Source organism: Lissotriton vulgaris, chromosome 1_1 (genome assembly GCF_964263255.1).
Source record: "Lissotriton vulgaris chromosome 1_1, aLisVul1.2, whole genome shotgun sequence".
Classification (NCBI taxonomy): Eukaryota; Metazoa; Chordata; class Amphibia; order Caudata; family Salamandridae; genus Lissotriton; species Lissotriton vulgaris.
The window spans coordinates 973,446,016-973,472,283 of record NC_141685.1 but is presented as its reverse complement, the minus strand read 5'-3'; positions in this window follow the sequence as shown (position 1 = coordinate 973,472,283).

Genomic DNA, 26,268 nt, shown 5'->3' with positions numbered 1-26,268 from the left:
GACGAAGTCTGGCACCATCAGCCACAGCCTTCCTACCTAAATCATATAATAATGGCCGAACCGATGTACTTTGTGGTAGATTCGTAATTTTACGGAAAAAGCTATTTCAGCTATAGTTAGTTTTAAGAGATTTTTAAATCCCCAAAGCTCTGCCCCTTACAATACTGCACTAACAACTTTCATATTATAAACGTTCAGGACTGGACTAACTGGTTTTGTGAATGATGCATTAAATTCAGCCAGTAGAGTTCTTGCTAGCTGATGATGTTTCAATGTGGCCATATCCAATTGCTAACCCTACCTCATGTCACACTGCATCATATGTGAAATCTTTTACCTGCTCTAGGGCTTTATTATTCAACACCATCACTCATCTGTAGGATCGGTGGGGATTAAATGTCATAAACTTTGTTTTGGTCACGTTTATCTCCAAACCCCGCAGATGGCAAAATTCCTCGAAGAGTGATAGGGCTCGCTGTAAGCCGCTCGGTGTTTTAGCAATTATCAGCATATCGTCTGCGAACATGAGGATTGGTATGCTTACACCCGCCAATATGGGAGCATCAGTTGGGTTTGCTTCCAAAAATTTTACAATACCATTTAAAAAAAATAGAAAATCGCGTAGGTGCCTTCACACAACCCTGTCTCAACCCTTTTCCCACTTTTTCTTTATATTTGCATGGTTTCCCTCGTGGAGTCTAGCTATGAGAGTTAATAATTCTTTAGGCATCTCCAGATCTTGCATTACTCCCTACAGTCTACTACGGGAAACTAGGTCAAAAGCGGACTTTAAATCCACAAAGGCAGTATACAAACTGCCTTTGTCTAAGCCCACCGTTTTCCAGTAGAGCAATGTGAAGCGAAAGCTTTGGTCAATAGTGCTAATTTGTGACCGGAAACCTGCCTGGAAAGGTGATAGTATATCCTGCTCAACAATCCAATCTTGGATTTCCCATAATCTTTTGTGATGTATCAATTAGGCTTATGGGTCTATAATTCCCAGGCAGTGACTTGTCCCCCTTTTTAGGTTTCGACTGGGAAACGGAGCGTAAGCTCCGCCCCCAGAGAAATCTCTAGTCTTCAGTAGGGACTCTTGGAATACGCCCTCGGTCCCATTTGCTAGCTCCATAAATGGAGGTTAGCCATTGGAACAGAGAGGCGTCCGTCATGGCCGGACCAGATTCGGGGGCGTTCCCGAGAATTTTTGGCTTTTGGCTACGTCATGCCACGTCAGCCAAAAGCCGGGAACGCCCCTGAATCTGGTCCGGCCGGGTCGTGCTTGCTGCTGTTCTGCCTTCCTCCGTGTCCCTCCTCCCGCCGTCCCCCCTCCCCTCGCTGTCCTGTGCACGTTTCCCGCCGTCCGTGTCCTCTCCCGCCCCCCTCGTCCTCTCCCGCCGTCCGAGTCCTCTCCCGCCCCCCTCCCGCCGTCCGTGTCCTCTCCACCCCTTAAGACCACCTTAAGACCATGTTTTTCCATCCTCCTGTTCATATCCCCACCTTCCCTCTGTTGTACTTGTGTAGCGCCTTGAAGCCGGAGGGGTGCCTGGTAACCAGGACTCCTGCGTCGACGTCACCACTAGAGAAGGCAGGAAAGCCGCCAGAAGGAAGTTCCGTCCCAACCAGCGCGTCACCGCCGGATTAGAAGGGCTCCCACCGGAGGATCGACTGGAGAGATGCCTCCCCGCGAGAGCAGCCTCAGGTAATACGCTCCCGGCCGCACTGCTGTCTGTGCGAGGCTCGTGGCGGGTGGAGAACCGGCTGGGCTGTAGTGACCGAGAGGGCGCGCAGTGTTGGTTACTCGTACCGTGGGGCGTCCTTTTGGTTTTATAAAGTGCAGCGGGCCTATCTCATTGAGAAAAATCCATCAAGTGGAGCATACGGACATCTGTAAAAGACAGCGTCCTGTTGTTGTCACAAAGTACAGCTTTCTGGGTTACCAGTACAGTGGGCCATACGGACATCTGTAAAGGACAGCGTTCTTTCACACAATTGCCCGGTTGGCTCTAGGTAAGGCGAGCCTTTCAACACCCCCATCGCCAAGGACATCCCCTATTCCTACACAAGGGGAGATTTACTTTTTTGTCTTCGTTCTTTTCTGAGGGTTTATTCATGCATTCAATTAAGACTTTTGTAGGGTCAATCTAAACAAAACATCGGATGCCAGAGTGTAAGACTGTGCAAGCTGACCTTAATGTGAAATGCTGTAATAGTGTGTTTTTAACACAGCAAAATTAACTCAAGCACTGTCAAGGCAGCCTCACCCCTTTCATCACTTCAAGACTTTTCTGCTTAACATATTTTAAGCAATATCTAAGGCTGCAGTGCTTTTGCGCAGCTGGTTGGCCAGCTTCCAATCAGCGTGCCCCTGCCGCAGGCGGGAATTAGTTAAACCTGACCCCTCTATTGTTCCCTGTGGCTCAATAGGTTTGGAGATAGCCAAGACCTTTTGATCATATATTAAACTTATCTAGGCTGATTTCACCCCACTCTCCCGCCCCCTCCCGCCGTCCGTGTCCTCTCCACCCCCCCGTGCTGAATCAGAAAAGCCCATTGGTCACTGCCCGATTGTCCTATTGGCTAATCCGACTCTGCCCCATAGAATTCTACAGCGTGGTATGACCTTTGATCTGTCCGGTTCGTGTCATGCCGTATGCGTTAAACATCCAAAAGATTTGATATTTTTAAAATACCACTTACCCAAATCAATCGATTATACAAACGCAACATTCAGAAGTAAATACATGCTTGCGACGCTGTTGCTACACACTGGAGCATGGGTACTCACAAACTTTCTCTAAGGGGCCACATTTACAGTGTAGTTTGTGGCCGAGGGCCGCACCGGTGGGGGCGTGGTCAGTGAGAGAGGGGGCGGGGCTAGAGACAAAAAAAACCTGTGACCATGAGGTTGAACACAGGCCCTGGCAGCGGATGTCTTTGTCCACTGAGCCACCAGACCGAGCATACACACATATCTCTCTCTCTGTCTCCCTCCCTCTCTCTCTCTCTCTCTCTCCCTACCTCTCCCTCCCCTGACTCTCTTCCTCCCTCCCCTCACACTCCTTCCCTCCCCTCACACTCCCTCCCTCTGTCTCTCCCTCCCTCGCCCTCCCCTCACACTCCCTCCCTCTGTCTCTCCCTCCCTCGCCCTCCCCTCACTCTCCATCCCTCTGTCTCTCCCTCCCTTGCCCTCCCCTGACTCTCACTCTCCCTCACCCTGCCCTGGCTCTCCCTCCCTCCCTCCCTCTCCCCTGACTCTCCCTCTCTCTCCCTCCCCTGACTCTCCCTCTCTCTACCTCCCTCCCCTCACTCTCCCTCCCTCCCCTCACACTCCCTCCCTCTGTCTCTCCCTCCCTCGCCCTCCCCTCACTCTCCCTCCCTCTGTCTCTCCCTCCCTCGCCCTCCCCTCACTCTCCCTCCCTCTGTCTCTCCCTCGATGACTCGCACTCTCCCTCTCCCTCACCCCGACCTGGCTCTCCCTCCCTCCCTCTCCCCTGACTCTCCCTCTCTCTCCCTCCCCTGACTCTCCCTCTCTCTACCTCCCTCCCCTCACTCTCCCTCCCTCCCTCCCCTCACACTCCCTCCCTCTGTCTCTCCCTCCCTCGCCCTCCCCTGACTCTCACTCTCGCTCTCCCTCACCCTGCCCTGGCTCTCCCTCCTTCCCTCCCTCTCCCCTGACTCTCCCTCTCTCTCCCTCCCCTGACTCTCCCTCTCTCTACCTCCCTCACCCCCCTGGCTCTCCATCTGTCTCCCTTCCCTGACTCTCCCTCTCTCGCCCTCACTCTCCCTTCCTCGCCCTCACTCTCCCTTCCTCAACCTCCCCTGTCTCTCCCTCCCTCTGTCTCTCCCTCCCTCTGTCTCACCCTCCCCTGACTCTCCTCCTCCTTCTCTCACTCCCTCCCTCGCCCTCCCCTGACTCCCTCACTCCCTCAACCTCCCCTGACTCTCCCTCCCTCTGTCTCCCCCTCCCTCGCCCTCTCTCTCCATCTCTGTCTCCCTATCTCTGTCTAGGCAAGGTGTATTAATTCTATTAGAAATATCACGAAAAGCAAGAGCTATTTGCTGCACACATCGAACCACCTTCCCCAGCCTTCCCAAAATCTGCAGCATATTATTAGTGACTCCCTAATGTAGAGGGTGCACGAGAGCTGGCTGGACCACTGCAGCAGAGATCAGGTGTAATCCGGAGGGCAGAGATTCCAAATAAGGCTGGGCTGATTCAGACTTTCATCCCTTCAGTGTCGATAAAACAAATGCTACTCGAGGCTGCGCATAGTGATCTCCAAGTGGCTCGGTTCAATCAGTCACGGGGTTTGTCCTGATCACTGTAATTGTCCAACAATCCCCCCCCCCCCCCCCCCCCTCTGTGGCAGCCCGGGATGAGTCAGCTTGCCTGGCGCGCACACAGCCGGAGTTCTTCACAGGTCTTTAAAAGACCATTAAATCGTTAATGAGGCTTTGTTCTGTTTCACCTCTTCTGAGGCCCCTGCAGCTCCACTCTATGGCTGGAATTTCCCGGCCCCCCTAGAGCAGAGCCTCTCCAGTCAGGCTGCATCAACCGCCGGTGTTTACTAAAACTCTTGATTTTTTTTTTTTTAAATTGGTACATGTCTGCAAGGTCCGGCGGGCCGCCAAGGAAGGCTTGCCGGGCCGCCACCGGCCCGCGGGCCGTACTATGAGTACCCCTGCACTGGAGTGTGCAGACAGATGTGGAAAATAAGTATCGAAAATAATATAAAATGGAACCTATATTCTCTGCCGGGCGGGCTGGGTAGCCGCGCCCCTCTCCATTCATAGCCATCCCTCCGGGGCGGGGCCGCCGCCGCCTCCTCGGGAGTGAGTGACTTCACACTCATTTGAAGAGTACTACCGGCCGTGAGCGGGCACCATGGCGAAAAGCGGCCGGGCGCTGAGGAGGGTGATCACCGGCTTGGCGGAGTGCCCGGCTCATGGCAGGATGAAGGCTGTGCGGCGCGCCTCCGTTACCGGGTATTCTAATTATTCTCGCCGTTCATAAACAAGCCTTTTTTAGTGCAAAGTGTGTGGTGTATGCATACTGACACCTCCTTGTCTCGTGACTGGGAGAGAGCCCCTCGCTGTGCGTGAGCTTGCACTGTCCAAGCAGGTTTTTAATGCGGGCCCCGGAGGCGTTTCATGTTGGTCGGAGACGCTTTACTGTCTTGAGTTTAAATGTGGCACAGGCGCTCTCTTGGTTGGGGGAGGGCGCACACCGCATATGAATTGATAGTTGCGCTCTTCACAGACCGGTTTACTTTAGTGGGGGTGTGGCGGGTGAAGTGTCTTATTTTAATTAGAGGAATGACACTTTTAAACGAAAGCCTGGCTGGTAAGGAAAAGTGGCCATGAATATTCTAAGCCATAGCTTTTGACAGGTCAGTTTATCATGTTACCAGAGATTATAGTGTGTTCCTGCCCTCACACAGTCCCCTTCAATCTACCTAGCTGCGCAGTGTTGCTGTAGTATGCTGTGTGTTGTCTGTGGAAAGGGATATTTTCTTTTAAAGAAATAAGTACTGTTGTGATTTTAGTGAATTCCTTTACAGTTTGTGATTGATTACTTGTGGTTCAGTGATACCTAGCTATACGTTATATTGCATCTGAGTTTGATATGTATTCAGTGTTATGTTTAATGTGTTCTGTTGGTGGTGTTTGTTGCTTAAAATAACAGTTGTGTGAGCCTCAACTTAAAAATAACAGTAACAACACAAACATCTTCATGACTTATACGCACAAGTGCAGCTGCAGTATTTGTGTACCATTTATGCAGGTGTGTCCCAAACTGTGAGTGCAGCCCACTGGTGGGTCCTTTGTTGGTTAACAAAAGTCCAAGCAACAAATAACGAATTCAAATGTATTTCCGTAGTCACATTTGCCATACTTCAAAGACAGAGGCCAAATGTTAGTCTGTCTTCTAACAAATTGCTGCTTTTTTAGGTTTCGGCTGCAAAAAAGCTACGCAAGCAGCTTTTGCGCAGGAGAAATCTATTGAGTTACAGTATGTGGCTCTGGAATCCGCCCTCTGTTTCATTGGCTAGCTCCATAAATGGAGGCTAGCCATTGGAACAGAGAGGCGTCCGTCATGGCCGGACCAGATTCGGGGGCGTTCCCGAGAATTTTTGGCTTTTGGCTACGTCATGCTACGTCAGCCAAAAGCCGGGAACGCCCCCGAATCTGGTCGGGCCGTGCTTGCTGCTGTCCTGCCTTCCTCCTTGTCCCTCCTCCCGCCGTCCCCCCTCCCCTCGCTGTCCTGTGCACGTTTCCCGCCGTCCGTGTCCTCTCCCGCCCCCCTCGTCCTCTCCCGCCCCCCTCCCGCCATCCGTGTCCTCTTCCGCCGTTCGTGTCCTCTCCCGCCCCCCTCCCGCCGTCCGTGTCCTCTCCCGCCCCCCCGTGCTGAATCGGAAAAGCCCATTGGTCACTGCCCGATTGTCCTATTGGCTAATCCGACTCTGCCCCATAGAATTCTACAGCGTGGTATGACCTTTGATGACACTGAAATCTTAGACAAACCCTAAGGGGTCAAGCATTGCCGGCCTTTGGTCTTGGGAAAGGCAGGCACGTTGATCGATGTGTTCAGAGACCAATAGAAGTGACCAGCGTAATGCCAGGCAACTGTTTGTACACAAGTAGGAATAGTGAGGAACTAACGACTGGAAGGCGGGTAAAAGCTCATATTCGTCCAATGCGAGCTCTATGGGCGGGGTTTGCTCGCAGGTGAGAGCGGAAGAAAATGGTGTCTGTTGGCGGCTCCCGGTGGCAGAACAACTTTACAGTTTTAATTTATATTTTAATACTTCTCGCGGAGGTCTTACTGGCAGACCAGACTGACGAATATCTGAAGCGGGAGCATTCCCTGAGCAAGCCGTACGGGGGTAAGAAATGGAGCTTGTGGACTCGAGTTAAAGACTAAGATGCAGGCGAACTCTGGGGGTAAAGTGGAGTCACGTGAGAAGGGCAGGCTTGCTGTCAGCTGCCGTACCTTTAAGTCCTGTGTACGCTCAAGTATAAGTTATCATTTAACCTCGTCCCTGACGAGGCACGGTGGCTTTTTCGGACAGCCGGAGTCCGGTTTTGTAATTTAGATGTGTTTTGACTATGTGGGTAGATCCGGACTGACCATTCTGCCGCCCTGGTATTTAAACGTCAGACAGCAGGCTAGGTGGTTGCTTTCAGAGAAGGATGGGCTCCCGAGTACCATGGCATTATTTTAGCAACTATCTCCTGCGGGGTAGGGCTAGAGTGATCGTTTTCTTTAGTGTTGATTTTGGTTCCTAGCCAGACACTGGAAATGTGGTCCGTCTTTTTAATCGTATGGATTTGTACAGAACATGATCTATCTTTGCAAATTATGTACCTTCCCTCCGTCACAGATTACAACATTATCTAGGAACATTTTGCGACCACCCCCTGCAAATTGCCACAAGTCCTGCGAGCTCGGTAAGGTGCTGCGCCGTCTGCACACTCACCTCCTGCACACTGGGTACAAACTCCAGCCGCCCCTGCACACACTACACCCCTGCCACAAATCGTGGGAACTAGGCATGGGGCTGCTCCGTCTTTTTTCACGTGTCTGCCATTCTAACTGTTGGTACTCACTTCTGCCCTCACTGTGGACAGTTGCTAACAGTGTAGACCAACCATGTCCTTTGATTGCGTCACTTTCCATTCGTGCTCTGCACTCTTCAGTTATTTACAGAGTCTGGCACAGAGTCTGGCACAGGGACTTATCTTTGAGGTTCTAGTTTTAAAGGTCCCCAACAAAGTTGCTCTGAAAAGCTCATGCCTTACATTAAACCTTTTCAAGCCCTTTGGTTGTAAACGGTACAGCAGCTACGCGTTGATTTCTGATGGTTACTCTGTTAAAGAAGCTATTCGTTACTTTACATGTCGGGTTTTACACAGGGATATGTATTGAAAGTAACCATTGTTAATATTTTTCTTCATTAAATAATTTGACAGGTTGGATTTTTCTACTTCATAGTTTGCACCACTAAGAGAAATGTCATAAATAGTCTGTATTTAGAGTGTGTTTCTGTTCTCTTGTTGACAGTCATTAGAATGAGTAATGAGCCTCTTTAGCTCAGCTGTCTTTTGAAGGCAAATGATCCTTCGTGGTTTACCCCGAACAGCATGAATCCTCTGTCATGTGGTTAGCCTCACTTCTACACTCGTTAGTCTAAGGTCTCTACTTCTGCTGATGGTCTTAAGAACGTAATACAGATGCTTTAAGGCACAACCATGAGAATGAATTGTGTCTTTTGTATGTAGGAAAAACCTTTACTATTGGATAAGTAATAAATACAATTTTTATCCTTTACACATTTCACTTTAATCACACAAGCTTATCTGCTTCGAGTAAAGTGTACAGGGTGTGTGTTCACTTGCTGTAAGGAAATGTGGTTCTTTCGGAAATATCACATTTAACTTCCTTTCCAGGCCAGTTTACAAATAGAGCTAAAGCAAACCTGTACTATCAAGGCCAAGCTCTGTGTGTGTGTGTGTGTGAGGCTGGCTGTGTGTGCGGCTGGCTGTGTGTGCGGCTGGCTGTGTGTGCGGCTGGCTGTGTGTGCGGCTGGCTGTGTGTGTGTGTGCGGCTGGCTGTGTGTGCGGCTGGCTGTGTGTGTGCGGCTGGCTGTGTGTGTGTGCGGCTGGCTCTGTGTGTGTGCGCGGCTGGCTCTGTGTGTGTGCGCGGCTGGCTCTGTGTGTGTGCGCGGCTGGCTCTGTGTGTGTGCGCGGCTGGCTCTGTGTGTGTGCGCGGCTGGCTCTGTGTGTGTGCGCGGCTGGCTCTGTGTGTGTGTGTGGCTGGCTCTGTGTATGTGCGCGGCTGGCTCTGTGTGTGTGCGCGGCTGGCTCTGTGTGTGTGCGCGGCTGGCTCTGTGTGTGTGCGCGGCTGGCTCTGTGTGTGTGCGCGGCTGGCTCTGTGTGTGTGTGTGTTGCTGGCTCTGTGTGTGTGTGTGGCTGGCTCTGTGAGTGTGTGTGTGTGTGTGTGTGTGCGCGGCTGGCTGTGTGTGTGTGTGTGACTCTGTGTGTATGTGTGGGTGCAAATGCAATAGGTCTCACATTTGCGAGAGATTAAGCTATTGCCGTTGTATATGACAATGCCATTTATTTATCGGTTTCCAAAACCAACACATAAATACAAATGTTGTCATTTACAATGCCAATAGCTCTAACTTTTCCAAAGGCGAAACCATTGCATTGTAAATGCTTGTTAAATATAGGAATCATCTCCGCTCTTTTCCACAAGTGTGTTACCGGCTTACCTTTAGCAATTTAATTCATTAAAATCAGGATATATTGGCTCTATTTAGATTCATTGGAAAGGAATATATCAGCTGGAATCCCATCCGGGCCTGGTGCTTTACCTCCCATGAGGGAGCCCAAAGCAATGTTTACATCCTCTTCACTGAAAACCAGACCTTCATAGTAAGTATATGGCAACTCAAACACATCCTTCTCATCTCTGCTGCAGGCATATTGGGATTACAAGTGTGTTGCCCATTGGTCTTGCCTTACATGATTTATTGGCTCTACCGGTCGACCATCTCTGCCCCACCTCACTACAGATGGCCGCTTCTCCAATGAGTACCTGTTCGGGCGCCAATTTGTGGAAGAATTAGCCTTTTTAGGGGCTCACTGCTGTAGGTGTTCACCCTTATAAGTCCACTGGTACTTAAACCAACAAGATAGAGATTGGCACAGAGGCTGGAATATAAAAACAATGTTTAATAATCAGTCATGAGTGGGACTACATCGATACAGCACCCTCGGGCACTGTATGAGATAGTGCAAGGAGTACAGAAACCAGGGACCTTTTATACCATATTTATTGCATAATCAGCATGGGACCAAGGGAAGGTACTGGCACATACAAGAATAACTATCGACTAACATGAGCAGACAGAAACTACATGCTCAGCAACATGGGAGGAGACATAGTACAGCTTAGTCATTTAAAAACAGCCTGACAGTTTCACTCTAAGACAGGTGTATTAAAGCAGCTACAGGCCTTTCTGAGCATGCACAGTGTTCTGGCTCAGTACTGAAAGAGTTAACTATAGTGGATGACTCAGGTGGAATACAAAAGCAGGCAACAGTGAAGATGGGAGAAGCACATGGCCAACACTGCTAACTAAAATGGATGCCACAAACAAAATGGCTTCAGCTTATGCTAGCAATAATTTCAGTGGTTTCATCACTACTTCTGGAACAGGGACTCGCTCAATGGCTCCCTTGCTAAGAGAGCAGTGACGTCCTGACGGAGAAGGTCCATGTGATCCTACGACCTGCGATGGAGTGTTGGTAGCATGGAGAGAGGGGTAGTCTCAAAGGGGAGGAAGTAGCCCCTTCAGACTATCTGCAAAACTCACCTGTCTGATGTGATGTTGTGCCAGTGGGGAAGGTGATGGCGGATCCTGCCGCCCACTGGCAACTGGTGACCCTGAAAGGTTGGACTAAGAAGACTTAGAGGCTGCTGCAGAGGGGGCACTGGTGGGTTGGCCCGCCCACTGGCCCCCAGACCCATGAAATTGGGTCCCACGTCCCTGGCTGCGCAGTGGCTGGGAAGCTTGCGCTGGCCAGCGGCTCTGGGAGGAACGTGATGGGGCACCCCTTCTGTAGCACCGACAGCGGCGAAAGGCAGACTGCAGGACAAGAGGTGGTAGCGAGGCCTAAGGATCTGGCCCTAGCTCTAGAGTCCTTGAAACGCTCGAGGGCACTGTCTGCCTTGTCACAAAACAGAAGACGGCCATCAAAGGACATGTCCAAAAGGGTTGATTGAACAGCCCCAGAAAAGCCAGTGGATCTCAACCAGGCATAACATTGTAGAGCTACTGACGTAGAAATCGTTGACGGTGTCCAGCCCACAGAGGATGGCAAACTTTGCTGCATCTCTTCCTTCCATGACCGCACGAGAGTGTGTGACCTGGCCTCGTCCGGGCACTGCGGCAGCACCTGCACAACCATATCCCACACCGAGTGGGTGTAGCATTCCAAGAGACATGCAGTGTTCACCGACCGCAGCCCTAAGCTGGCGGAAGAAAACATCTTCTTCCCAAGACGGTCCAGCTTTTTAGATTCCCTATCTGGGGGAGCAGAAGGGAACACGCCTTTAGATGTTGAGGCTTGGACCACCAAGCTCTCAGGGGTAGGGTGTCGAGAGAGGAAAATGGGGTCGCCCGGTGCCGGGGGGTGTTGTCGGGCAATAATTCTATACACAGGAGCCCCTGTGCTAGGCTTGGACCAGGTGGCTAGAAGGATGTCTGTAAGGGCCTTATTGAAAGGCAACAGGGGCTCCAAAGAGGCCACTACCGGATGAAGCACCTCAGTCAAGAGATTTGTCCTGATTGCCACCGTAGGAAGCTCAAGTCCCAAGGCCTCCGCCAACCTTAGCAATGCCACAGCATAAGAGGCTCCCTCCTCCATGACCACGGTAGGGGGAGAAAGCATGCCAAGGTCTGGGGAGGTATCCAGACCACTAGCTTTCCCCAACTCCTCTCTCCAGTCCTGCTCCTGGAGCTCATCTGCCAAAGGGTCAAAAAACCCTCGCAGTCCTCCTCACCTTCCTCTGGCTGTCACTCAGGGCGATAGGGAACACCAGGGAAGAACAGTGGTACAAAAGTGCCAGTTGGCGCCGGTACTGGCGTTGGTCAATGCCGGTCTGGCTCCATGTCCAACGCAAGGGGGAGGCCAGCATCGACACCGGTCAGGGACAAAACCGGCGTTGGAAGTGGTGGAGGCGTCGTCAGAGGTATCGGTGCTGGAGGAGGTGTTGTAAGGTCGACCGGCCCTCAACCGGATCAAGGCTTTTATCCCCGGGGGCCCTGCGGCCCCGGAGCCACCGGCATCGAAGGCCTAGAGCCCCCAACAGAGTCCGCGGGGCCCGAAGGCGCGCCAGTGGAGTCGGGCTGCCCAAATTGGAGTGGAGAGCTTCATAAAACTGACGAAGCTGGGCAGGGGACGCTTTGGCTCCCGGAGGGAGGGAAGCTCGGAGCGTCCCAGTAGGCTCCGTGGGTAGAGTTGAAGGACGACGACCTTCCGCATCCCACATCGCCTCGGCCGACGGATAGGGAGAATGCGAAGAGCAACTGTGCTTCTTCGCCTTCTTTTTCTGCTTTTCCTTACCCAAAGACGAAGTCTTCAACGAAGAGTGGTGGTGGTGACTCCGTGACCAGTCCCGTGACCTCCCTCTCTACCAGAACCTCGAGCAGCGTGGAGCTGACTGCCGGGCCTCCAGATGCTTTCAGGACCGCTTCCACAAAGACTTTGGGTTCATGGCCCGACAGTCGGAGAACGACTTCGGGTCGTGGTCGTGGTCGCGCTCCAGGAACCAAAGGCACGCGAGGTGTGGGTCCGTGACTGAAATCATCTTGTGACAGGAGTGTCTTGACAGGTTTTTTGGCTCTATTTCGGAGTGATGAAGACTTTAAGCTTGCTCACACCTATAGTCTGTATTCTTACCTTGTGTTGGCCCTTTTAAGCCCTTTTTCCAGACCTAGAAGAGGATAGCTGCTTTATATGATGATAGATCACTTATTCTTGACTCTAATCCATCTATTGCCTATTGGCTTTGACATAATTATGTGTCCTTTCATTATCATGCCTATGGTAGAGGGTGGATCCTTTGGTCCTGACTTTATATTACACATTGGTATGGTTTGTGTAGGTACTCTGACAGAGCTAAGGGTTATTTCATCCTTCTCAGGCCTACAAGGCCCAGAACTAGAGAGACTCCATTTTGCTTTCTATCCCTGCAGAGCTGAGATGCTTGAAGGGTAAAGGTAATGTTTATAGTTAAAGCTGTTGTCCACTTGGAGAGAACCGGTCTGGGCCAGCCCTTATCGGTAGGCTGTATTATTCTCTGTGTGGAAGACACCACAAAAGGCCGGCCGGCTGGGTGTGTGTCCTTGACGCGGAGTGGTGCAGGGATCTGATGGGCGGCGGGCTGATGGCTGGAACTTTCCATGAGGAAACAGCATTCCATATTAGTGAAGTGCAGAGGCGGAGTCAGTTAGTTGAGTTGGAGGAGCGGAGAGAGTTGAGCTGGAGTTGCAGAAAGAGTTCGAGCTGGAAAGAGTTTGAGCTGGAAGCAGTTGAGTTGGATTGAAGCCGAGGAGAGGAGTGGAGTTGCAGAAGGAGAAGAGACAGAAGATGCTTGGAACAGAGAGAAAACAGACAGACAGTCAGTGAGCTGGAACTGAAGGAAGCAGTCAGAAGCAGTTACTTATCAGGAGGAGTTGTGAATAGCTGGAGTCTGAAGTAATGCCTTTTAGAAGAGACTGAAGTTATATCGTGGATTAATCTGTGGGAGCAGCTGGAGTGAATTGGACATTGGCATGGAGACAATCAGATGGAGTGAAGAAGCTAGTGGAGCGAACGATTATCAGAGCGGCAGAAACCATTAGACTGAAGTTGGAAGGTGGAGAGAGTTCGTGGGGGAGAGGAGTCCAGTGCAGAGTGATCAGCGCACATGTGTGTCCAAGAGTGCAGAAGAGGATCTAAGACGAGCTAAGGCACAGACGAGAGAGGAGCCTAGATGACAGCTAGAGCAAGACCCCACACTCCCTAGGTGATATGGTTCCTTACTTTTCAAATATTAACCTTGTCCTTATATTGTATGTCTAATCCTTTTCTTTCAGCGGTGTGTTACAGTTCCTGTTAGTTACAGAGACCCCGCAGATAACATTGTCCCTGTTATATGTCTAATCCCTTTTCTTTCAGCGGTGTGTTACAGTTCCTGTTAGTTACAGAGACCCCGCAGATCTGTGTATATGTTTATTTCCATTTTATTGTTATTGTAATAAAGATACCCCAGTTCTTAGTGAATCGACATGTGCCTTGTATTCTTGTTCAATCAGGGTAACCTGGTCTTCTAGTCAGACATCGTTTTCATGAACGGATGTAAATCCCGGTCAGGTAAGAGGTGACTGAATAATGAGGGAGAGAGGGACCATTTGATGCTGAGAGCAGAAGGTACATGATTCAATTTGGAAAGCTGTGCTAATTCCTGTTATTGTAGTATCATCCCGAGTAGCCAATGAGAGATTCCTTCCAAAGGTATTCATAGGAGAGTGATCGTCGTTGGTAAGCGGCGTTAATGAGAACACCAGGTGGGAGACTGGTGCGTAGATCCGCCGGATTGCGGATCGGGTTGTAAGTAAGCGAGCACTGGGAGGGAAACCAGTGTTTAGGTCCGCCGGATTGGGGACCGGATAAAAAGAGAGCACTGGGGCTGCAGCTCAGTGTGTATGGCACGCCGGATTGTGTGTCGAGTGAGCACTGATGGTGATCAGTGTGTAATGGTAAATAATCAGAACTGCCCCAGGGTAGATTAGTCTGGACCCATGTGGTCGCGAGACTATGAGGTATGAGTGTGGTGTAGGGCATGGACGTCCTTAGCAATCAGTGAGTATTCCTAGTAATCCCTATAGATTTAGTGGTGTTCCTAATGATATGAGCTTGTATATTGCGAGTTCCCCATCCTCAGGTAGGTACCCAGGTGCCTGGATAGATGGGTCCTGAGGAGGGAGGTGGTTACGTTCCGGCTGGGTTGGAGGTGCTCCAAGGAACTGATCCCATCTGGTTCGAGAACCCGGTCGTTACATCTGGCGTAGTCGGGCAGTTTTGAATTAAGCGCAGAGGAGGGAGCCCTTGGCATGTGTTTGGATAGTTTCCCATAAGTTGTGGGGGAGTGCCCTAATCGCCAGTTACATCTGGCGTAGTCGGGCAGTTTTGAATTAAGCGCAGAGGAGGGAGTCCTTGGCATGTGTTTGGATAGTTTCCCATAAGTTGTGGGGGAGTGCCCTAATCGCCAGTTACATCTGGCGTAGTCGACAGCTTCGCACATGTTGCGTAGAGGAGGGTGCCCTGGTCATGTATTTGAACTTGAAACCGTTTAAATTTGACATCTGGGAACAGTCTGTGACTTGCATGGTGAGGTGTAGTGCCTGACCTATGGGCTTGAACAGTTGGAGTGTAAGGAGATTGCAGTACATCATGGCATTTGACTTATGCAGGGTGGAGGAAATGCTTTTCATCTTGGTGTTTGAACTGTCAAGCTTGAAGGGTGACATTACATGAGGAAGCCAATTACATCTTGGTATTGATGCAATTATACATATGTGTGTGAAAAATGCTTTTAAATTGCCCATTAAATTGCTTGCTGCATTTGCTTATGCTGTGCAATGTGAAATGTGTTCAATGTAATATGACTTGTGTAGTTCCTTGTAAATAGCGCCATGTAAATATGGCTTGTGAGGAGCATGTTCTCATTTTGACTTGCTGTGTTCCTTGTGAATTGCGCGTTGAATATATTCCTTGTGAAGAGCGTGTCATTTTTTGGACTTGTTGAGCTTCTTGTAAATATGGCTTGTAAATAGCGCCATGTAAATGTGGCTTGTGAGGAGCATGTTCTCATTTTGACTTGCTGTGTTCCTTGTGAATTGCGCCTTGAATATATTCCTTGTGAAGAGCATGTCATTTTTTGGACTTGTTGACTTTCTTGTAAATATGGCTTGTAAATAGCGCCATGTAGATATGGCTTGTACAGAGCATGTTATTGTTGCGTTAGGCAGGAGAGAGCTGGATCTCTTTCAAATGCTTGGAGAAAATGTTTTGTAGATGTGCGCGCGTGTTATTTGAAAACGTGGAGTGATAAGTTCCTGAATTTCCCATGTACTGCAGACATTGGGGAATGATTGTGTTTGAGCTGCTAAAGGGTTAATATCTTGAATTGAGACGGCAGTATTTATTTTAACATGCTGTTTAACATGCATGGTTATGTGAGCTGACACTAAAAGTCAGTGAGTGTTTAGATGTATGATGGTTTGATTTGACTTTTTCATTGGTTCCTGAGTCTGCCTATGTGCTTTGTCAGCTTGCTGACAGAATGGTAACATCTTGCATGGAGAGAAAAGCAGTGTTCATTTAACATTCTATTTGAAATGCGTCCACGTGTTTGTGTGGGTTTGCCTTGGAACACATAATTTAATGTGTCTGACTCGGAGGTCGGAAAGTTATAAATCAACCAGTCGGATTGAGATAAGGGTTTTCAGCTGTGGATGGCACACGAACCAGCGTTTTAGAATTAGTGCGTTACCGGTTGTGAAGAACGAAAATATAAAACAGACCCATCATGGAATGTGCTTTTAATTAGTGAAATGCAACCGTGTGCTTTTAAAACAAATGTGTTCTAGAAAATATACATGATTATTTTTTCCAATGCAAGCTGCCCTTTAGAATAGCGTGTGAAAGTTAACCCACTCAGTTAGAAAAAATGGCTATTTGAAAAATGATGAATCTGGCCCTTTTTAATAGGAAGAGTAGAAAAGCTTGCACACTAAATTATGAATTCTTGGTTATGAAATGCAAAATTACATGTTGCCCCTTGTTTAATTTGAAAAAATGTAATGTGTTTGCATGCAATGTTGTTCTAATGTTTTTTCCCTTGCAGCTAGTAGCAGTATTTTATAATAGAATTACTTTAAAATGCTAGCATGTGTGACTTGGTTATAAAAATATGTCTTTATTAATTTGCTTTTTACCACGTTTAAATCTGCTTTAGTTAGTTAGAAAATAATGGTCAGTGCTTCTGCCCTGGGAAAGGCTGTAATGTTTTCAGTTTCAAGGCATCTGCTTTGACCTTGACTGATATGAGCCCTGCATCTGTTCGCGCTCTGAATTTTGAAAGGGTGGAGGCCGGGTAACTTCTGAGAGCAGAGAGAGCCAGCTTGTTATTCTTGGCTATTTTACAATTTCTTTCTGCGGATAAATGTTTATGTAAGGGGGGGTCAAGTCGCTCTTCCTTGCTGTCGGCGCAGACAGCTTCATTGACTTCAGATAAGGGATCCTTGCACATGCAGAATAATTGGCAGACGCTTGGCCCTTGGAGTTAGATAAATACAGTAGGCCCAGTGAGCTTCCCTGACTAGAGATTAGATATGCTTGGACAGAATGGTTGGCAGTAGCCTTGCTCCTGCAATGAGATCAGCATTTGGCAGTGATGCAAAATTACATCGCACTGTAGCCCGGCTCCTGCTTATTATTATTGGAGCGGATTCAAAACTCTGAGCGCGAACATCTTTCTGAAGGGAGGGGCTGTTTCTCAGATGAGTAAGGAGTAGCTAGGCCCCAGCCCTTCTGGCTGTGTATGACAAAATTGGATTTTGCCCAAACAAATTTAAAGAATATGATTTATATAGAATGTTTACATTATTCCTTGGATTTAGAAGAATTTTTTTATAAATTAGGAGGTTTCTTTCGACAATAAAAAGCACTTGGGGTGCTTTTTAAATGGAGAATGTATTTTTGCTAGATTAATGATACTTGTTTTTCGTTTCTGGTTGTTGGGATGTGGTGTTTGGTGTGTGCGTCGGCCCACCCCCTCCCACTCCCTTTGTTATTTTATTTTATTGTTTTTATTTTTTATGTTAGTTTGTTGTTTTTTGGAAGATAGAACCAGACCAGACCGGATGGTGGCGGATGAACGGCGGAAGCTGGTGACTAATGACCAGATCGGAGGAAGTGCTTCCTTGGCACAGGATACAGATGAAGATGGAGAATGATGGCCTTTGCAAATAGACTTTTTTCCCTGAGAAGAGACCAACTATAAATTGACTATTGACTGCCTTAGCAGTCAGGTTGAAGTTCAAACCAGATATTCAATTTTTTTAAAAAAAAATATACTTTTATTGTTCTGAAAAGTAATTCCTTGTCCTGCATTTTTGAGCCTTGTATTTTTTCCCATGTTTCTATTTCAGATGGACATTATGCCACTTTTGCAGTTACCATATACAGGCCCCACTTAAAAAAAAAAGAGTCTCACAGTCCTGTTCATGGTTTTGATGTTTATGCAGGGCCACATGAATGGAATAGTTCATATATATTTTGCCTTTAGTATGCTATGCTATTCTATCATTGATACAAAATGACTTTACACTTGTTTATCTTTCATCTATTTCATAGTTTTCCTGTTTTCTGCAAAACAGTCTTGCCAAAGGAAGAGAAAGCAGTGTTTTAAATGATGGTGCACACATGTGTTCCACAGCGTGATACAGTGAGGAACTAGGTGCAAACTGTTTCCTGATTTAGATGATTTGTGATCTTTACCTATTGCCTTTGGCATGGTTCAAATTTATCTTTTAGACAATGTATACACCACACTTAGATAACTTTCTTTGATTTTATTGCTTGATATGCATAGTGCTACACCAGCTATTTTGTAGGAATGGGGTTATCCTTATTTTCCTGTTATTACACTTTCACTTTGATTCATCAACTCTTAATTAGAACAGTGGGATTAGTTCCAAGGGTGGTCACCCTAAACTTTAAGTTGTCCTGAGAGGTGTGTCTTTTAGTTAGGTTATGTCCTAAATCTATTAGTAATGTTTGCCTAGACCTTGAGGACCCTTTGTCATGTTTATTTGTTAGATTTGACCAAATTCTTTCTTAAGTTGACCCAAGTAGGTAGGCCTCATTTAGGCCCATTGTTATTTTTATTCCACACACATGGCCCTACACCAATAGATTTCATGAGTTATCACTAGCAGTTGAAGCACATTTAGTTCTTAAGTTGACCGAAGTAGGTAGGCCCCATTTAGGCCCATTGTTGTTTTCATTCTACAAACATGTCCCTACATCAATAGATTTTATCAGTTATCACTAGAAGTTGAGGCACATTTAGTTTGAGGGTGCTTTGGTTAGTTTCTGTTGTTATCAGATCAATCTTAGTTACATTTCAGCATTCAGGTCAAGGGTGCTTTGATTTGTTTTCAGTTGGTTGTTAGATTTGTATTCCCTATATCAAGTTTTCGGTGGAATTTCCTTCAGTTGTCATTTATTTTAGGGAGTTTTTTGGTTTTTGGTTTTGTTGATAGATTGTGTTGATGTTTGTTTATTAGTTTGTTGTTGTTTATAGATGTTCTCAAGATAAAGTCTAGGGTGGAATGTCTTGACTGGTTTTTTGGCTCTATTTCGGAGTGATGAAGACTTTAAGCTTGCTCACACCTATAGTCTGTATTCTTACCTTGTGTTGGCCCTTTTAAGCCCTTTTTCCAGACCTAGAAGAGGATAGCTGCTTTATATGATGATAGATCCCTTATTCTTGACTCTAATCCATCTATTGCCTATTGGCTTTGACATATTTATGTGTCCTTTCATTATCCTGCCTATAGTAGAGGGTGGATCCTGTGGTCCTGACTTTATATTACACATTGGTATGGTTTGTGTAGGTACTCTGACAGAGCTAAGGGTTATTTCATCCTTCTCAGGCCTACAAGGCCCAGAACTAGAGAGACTCCATTTTGCTTTCTATCCCTGCAGAGCTGAGATGCTTGAAGGGTAAAGGTAATGTTTATAGTTAAAGCTGTTGTCCACTTGGAGAGAACCGGTCTGGGCCAGCCCTTATCGGTAGGCTGTATTATTCTCTGTGTGGAAGACACCACAAAAGGCCGGCCGGCTGGGTGTGTGTCCTTGACGCGGAGTGGTGCAGGGATCTGATGGGCGGCGGGCTGATGGCTGGAACTTTCCATGAGGAAACAGCATTCCATATTAGTGAAGTGCAGAGGCGGAGTCAGTTAATTGAGTTGGAGGAGCGGAGAGAGTTGAGCTGGAGTTGCAGAAAGAGTTTGAGCTGGAAAGAGTTTGAGCTGGAAGCAGTTGAGTTGGATTGAAGCAGAGGAGAGGAGTGGAGTTGCAGAAGGAGTGGAGAATCAGAAAGAGTTTATGTTGAATTGGAGCAGAGGAGAGGAGTGGAGTTGCAGGAGGAGAAGAGACAGAAGATGCTTGGAACAGAGAGAAGACAGACAGACAGTCAGTGAGCTGGAACTGAAGGAAGCAGTCAGAAGCAGTTACTTATCAGGAGGAGTTGTGAATAGCTGGAGTCTGAAGTAATGCCTTTTAGAAGAGACTGAAGTTATATCGTGGATTAATCTGTGGGAGCAGCTGGAGTGAATTGGACATTGGCATGGAGACAATCAGATAGAGTGAAGAAGCTAGTGGAGCGAACGATTATCAGAGCGGCAGAAACCATTAGATTGAAGTTGGAAGGTGGAGAGAGTTCGTGGGGGAGAGGAGTCCAGTGCAGAGTGATCAGCGCAGATGTGTGTCCAAGAGTGCAGGAGAGGATCTAAGACGAGCTAAGGCACAGACGAGAGAGGAGCCCAGATGACAGCTAGAGCAAGACCCCACACTCCCTAGGTGATATGGTTCCTTACTTTTCAAATATTAACCTTGTCCTTATATTGTATGTCTAATCCTTTTCTTTCAGCGGTGTGTTACAGTTCCTGTTAGTTACAGAGACCCCGCAGATAACATTGTCCCTGTTATATGTCTAATCCCTTTTTTTTCAGCGGTGTGTTACAGTTCCTGTTAGTTACAGAGACCCCGCAGATCTGTGTATATGTTTATTTCCATTTTATTGGTATTGTAATAAAGATACCCCAGTTCTTAGTGAACCGACATGTGCCTTGTATTCTTGTTCAATCAGGGTAACCTGGTCTTTTAGTCAGACATCGTTTTCATGAACGGATGTAAATCCCGGTCAGGTAAGAGGTGACTGAATAATGAGGGAGAGAGGGACCATTTGATGCTGAGAGCAGAAGGTACATGATTCAATTTGGAAAGATGTGCTAATTCCTGTTATTGTAGTATCATCCCGAGTAGCCAATGAGAGATTCCTTCCAAAGGTATTCATAGGAGAGTGATCGTCGTTGGTAAGCGGCGTTAATGAGAACACCAGGTGGGAGACTGGTGCGTAGATCCGCCGGATTGCGGATCAGGTTGTAAGTAAGCGAGCACTGGGAGGGAAACCAGTGTTTAGGTCCGCCGGATTGTGGACTGGATAAAAAGAGAGCACTGGGGCTGCAGCTCAGTGTGTATGGCACGCCGGATTGCGTGTCGAGTGAGCACTGATGGTGATCAGTGTGTAATGGTAAATAATCAGAACTGCCCCAGGGTAGATTAGTCTGGACCCATGTGGTCGCGAGACTATGAGGTATGAGTGTGGTGTAGGGCATGGACGTCCTTAGCAATCAGTGAGTATTCCTAGTAATCCCTATAGATTTAGTGGTGTTCCTAATGATATGAGCTTGTATATTGCGAGTTCCCCATCCTCAGGTAGGTACCCAGGTGCCTGGATAGGTGGGTCCTGAGGAGGGAGGTGGTTATGTTCCGGCTGGGTTGGAGGTGCTCCAAGGAGCTGATCCCATCTGGTTCGAGAACCCGGTCATTACACAGGAGTCACAAGACTTGAAGCCCGTCCGTCGTTGCGACATCCCTCTGTGCACCAGGAGTCGAACGACTCGAAAGAAGAAGTCGTCAAAAGTCGAAAAAACTCTAGTTAAAAAAAGTTACTAAGGGTACCGCTCTCCCTGGATCTACACTGGCAGGCACGGGAAAAAGAAAGAATTGAGGTCAGCACGCAGGGGCAGCGTCTAAGTAGACACCGCAACGTCATTCTAGCGAACGTGAAGCCAACGACGGACGCGGAGTCCGACATGCAGGGGTACTATTAAAAAAAAAATCTACGGATCCAGTCTGACGCCTGGGGTAATTCTAAGGTAAGAAATCTATAACTAATAAGATTTTCAGGTGGTACCCTATCAACACCAGAAGGACCGTCACTCAGGCCCTCGTCACCAGCAGACTGGACTACAGGAATATTCCCTATGTAGTTGTCATTGCACACCTCATGAAGAGACCACAGACAATACAAAACTCAGTGGCAAGACTCACCCTCAGTTTCCCCAGACGTACTTGCATCACCAACACATCAAGAAGCTACACTGGCTCCTGATCCAGAAGAGATAACAGTTCAAGACGGTGACCCATGCATACAAAGCCCTGCACAACGAATGACCAGCATACATTTACAACTGAATGACCTTCCACCAACCGACCAGACACCTGTGATCCGCCTCCCTCTTCCTCACAGACGCACCCCAAATCTGCTGAGCCAACAGAGGAAACTCTTTCTCTCACCTGGCGGCCAAAGCCTGGATTGACCAACCCCTGCACCTGAAGAACGCAGCATTTCTCCGGGAATTCAGAAAAGGACGCAAGACCTGGCTGTTCGAATGAACAGAGAACCATGAAGCAGCTAGCAACTCAACCGCCTTGAGACCCTCATGTGTGGTTTGCCGTGCTTTATAAATCCTGATTGATTGAGAAGTCTGTAGAATGACAGAGTGGCAAGCCCCAATTCTTACAAGGTTAGAGGGCGCGCTTAGATGCATCAGCGTTTCCTCACGTGATAAGGGGGCAGGCTCAGCATTGTGGTTTTGATATTCATGTTTCAAAGCTGTTATTTGATCTTGATTCACAGGGCTGCATTGCCATTGAACATCTACATACTCCTGTACTGTGATGCTCATCATGTCTGTTGTATGACAAAGCAGCAAGTTTATAGCTATTTGGGACCTGCAGTAGTGGACCTCCTATCTTAAGTGAACAAGACACTTAACCTCCGTGCACTGTTGCTGGTGTGGTTCTAAGGCAAGAACACCACTTACTTATATACAAATTTAAAGAATAAATAAACAATATCATAAAAACAATTTTATCTCATGTGTTTTCCACATATATTTTTTAACTTCATGAAAAATTTTACCATATTTTCAATTACGGCATAAGCCAAACATACAATTACAATGTCAAAGACAACATCTGCTTGATTACAAAATCACAAAAACAAATCATTCATATTCTTGAATGCTTCAGAGATGATTTCTCTTGATGCAAAATGCATTTGGAGCTCTAGGAGCTCTTCTTCAGGGGCCTGTAAACTGAACATGTAAATGAATTTAATGTGAGCCTTTACAAAAAAGTTCCACAATGCGCAAGTCCTTCTTTGCCATTTACCATATGTTGTTTCAGTGATATGAAGTGTTGTGTGGTTTTTAGATAAAGCCCCTCACCTCACTGCTGTTGTGCTCAACATGACAAATAATCAGTACTTCCATACTCACTCGCTGAGTGAATAATCTTCAACACACCTCCTGTTTTGACAAAAAACAAAATGACCTCAATGAAGGCTGGCCTTCTTTCTAACCTGATAATACTGTCACAAAAACTCACTGAACAGTCTTACCTGTTCTTCCCTCGACAAAGGCTCGCTAATCCCTGCTTCGTGGTTCCAAATTCACAAACTGGTCCTGTCACCTACAAATCAGGAGAGTCGAAAGTTTATCCAAACTCTCATAAAAACTACAGAGGAGAGCCCCCAACGCTCCCGTTTGGCGCTATAATCGCCCTTTTCCGTACCTGTATCGAAATCTCTCCCTAGCGTATCAGAAAACCTCCATCTTTCTCCAGTGTCCACGGTACCTTCACACGCGGATACAAACTCCTCCGCTTTCCTCTCGCTGTACTATTAGTGTTATGGAACCTGAAAACGGACTACCCGTTACAGCTGCTTCGGGCGCCATCTTGGAGTGTAGCTCCTTCTATACAAAATGATCATCATTACCTCGTGGGTCTCAAGGCTCTGTGCTGACACTCCATGTAACAAACTCCAGAAAAGAAAAGTGTGTGAAAAATATGTAAACAAATGTGTGTTTATAAGAAAGGATCGGGTGAAGAACAACACCACAACAGAATCACTGGCTCAATGGCGAAGCTTAACAATGATGTTTAGTATCACAACATCTTGTGCTTTTGACAACATGGTTACAATAATCACAAACAACATAACATTATTGATGAAATACATTACTGATGAAATACATTCCTATAGATGCATGCATCTTTCCTACAGATACAGGGTGGTATAAATGAATTTCTACAAAACTTCATAAGAAACAGATCAAATCTATTTTTTCATTGAGCCTCCTTAGCTCCTGCGTTTCCAGTCTCTTAATCCAATAAATCTCTCTTTGAAGCCGGGATCTGTTTAGATCCACTCCTTCATGTGATATAACTTTTTCCAGTATTGAAAACCTGATCTGGGATATGTTGTGATTATTTTCAATCCAGTGTTTCACTAAATTGCTTTTTATGTTTTGGTTCCTGATAGTGCTTTTGTGTTCCGATACTCGGATTTTGAGTTTTCTCTCAGTTTTCCCAACATAAATTTTGCCACATGGGCACTTTATGTAATAGATCAAGTTGTTAGAATTACAATCTCCATCATAGTGTAGTTCAATTTCTTTCCCAGTCTGCGGATGATGTAAGATCCCTCCTGCAATTATGTTGTGACAATGCACACAATTAGCACATCTTTTCATTCCTTTATAAGAAACTTCTTGTTCCCTTGTGGGTGTCATCAACAATTCTTTCAAGTTTTTTGATCTCGTAAAAGCAAAAATTGTTTTTTGAGAAAAAATTCCTTGGAAATCTGGTTCGTTCTGTAGTAATTCCCAATGTCTGTTCACAATGTTCTTGATCCTTTGGGAAGAAGTTGAGAATTCTGAGACAAAAACATGTCTTTCGACTATTTTCTTGGGTTTCTGTTTAAGAAGATTTTCTCTATCACAAGTTTGTATCCTCCTTCTTGCTTTCTCCAAAAATTCCTCTGGATACCTTCTCTCTATGTACTTTTGATGTTGCAGATCTAAGTGTTTTTCTAAGTCCTCCTTCTCTGAACAGATTCTCTTGATCCTCATGTACTGTGAAACAGGCAAGTTGTTCTTTAAATTTTGAGGATGGAAACTTTGGAACAATAGAGAATTGTTCACATCCGTCTCTTTCCGAAAAACGTCTGTCTGAATCTTAGACTCCTTCACACTGATAGCTACATCCAAAAATGTTATTTCTTTTTCGCTGATGGTGTGAGTGAATTTAATTTGTTCCACACATTCATTGAGACTCTCTATTTTCCTTTCCAAACTTTCTCTTGGTCGAGACCATAACACAAAGATATCATCAATAAACCTGCGATATATAATCGCTTGATCTTGCCAGTCTCGGTCACTGTAGATAAAATCAGCCTCAAACTTTGCCATGAAGGTATTTGCTTAGGCAGGCGCCCCAGCAAATCCCATGGATGTTCCATTATGTTGGAGAAAAAACTTAGCACTCCGATGAAAATAACTGTGATAGAAACAAAAATGTAAAAGTTCCAAAATAAACACCTTGTCAGCTTTGACGAACGGTTGTTGCAACAAAGCCCATTATACGGCTTCCAGACCGGATTTATGGGGGATCAATGTATACAAAGACTTGACGTCTATTGTACACAATAGCATGTTGTTTGTAGTTGTAATTTCCTTGAGTTTTAATAAAAAATCATTGGTATCTTTAATGTAAGATGGCCATTGTTGTACGAACGGCTGAAGAAATTTGTCAATATACTGACCGAGTGGCTCAAAAATAGTGACACAACCGGTCACAATGGGTCGCATAGGTGGATCCTGTAGGTTCTTGTGAACCTTTGGGAGCATGTAGAGGCGTGGTCTCCTAGGATACTGGACGGATAAAAATTGTTTAGTTGCCGATGAGATATGGCCTGTCATAAGCTTGTTCTAAGCTGATTTGAAGAGTAGTTTTTAATCCTTCCGTTGGATCTCTATCCAATTCAAAATATGTAGACTTATCCGCCACGTGTTCATCCACTTTTTGAATGTACATAGCTTTATCCATAACAATGATTGCTCCCCCTTTGTCTGCTTTTTGGATTGCTACTTTTTCATTTTCCTGAAGTCCTTTCAGGATATTTTTGTCCCGAACGGAAAGATTCTTCTTGTGGGATTTCTGCATATTTAGTCGGTCCATGTCATTCCTAACTGATTTCTCGAAAGCATCCAGAATTTGGTGTGAAACCGGCGCTTGAAATTTTTATTTTGGTTTAAATTCCAAAAATTCAGTTTCTTCTTTCTCTGGTTGTTTAGGTACAACATTGGTAAAAAAAAATGTCTCAGTTTTAACACTCTGACTGTTAGGGTCATAGATGGGAACAAACCCTAACCCTTTGTTTAAAACTAAGTTTGTCTGTAACTCCTTGTTCGCGCTCCTTCCGCTGCCTCTCCTGGTTTTCCTGTTGGTTTTGGTTTCCCTGGAGGTTGACTTGAGTCCCCTACCTGGGACAAAAAATGATGACTGGCTCCTTTTGCTTTTGTTGCTCCTTTCTCCACTGGCTCTGTGGACTCTTGTTCTCCTGTAATTTGGGTCTGTGCTGGCGGTCTATTGGTGTTTAGATCGCTGTCAGAGACCAAACTCTCTTCAGATGTTGTTGGTGCTTTCTTCTTGGGGTAGACTCTTCTTTGGGCATAGACCTCCGCCCAAGTATACACCTCATTCAGCTTATAGTCCAGCGTGTCTCGT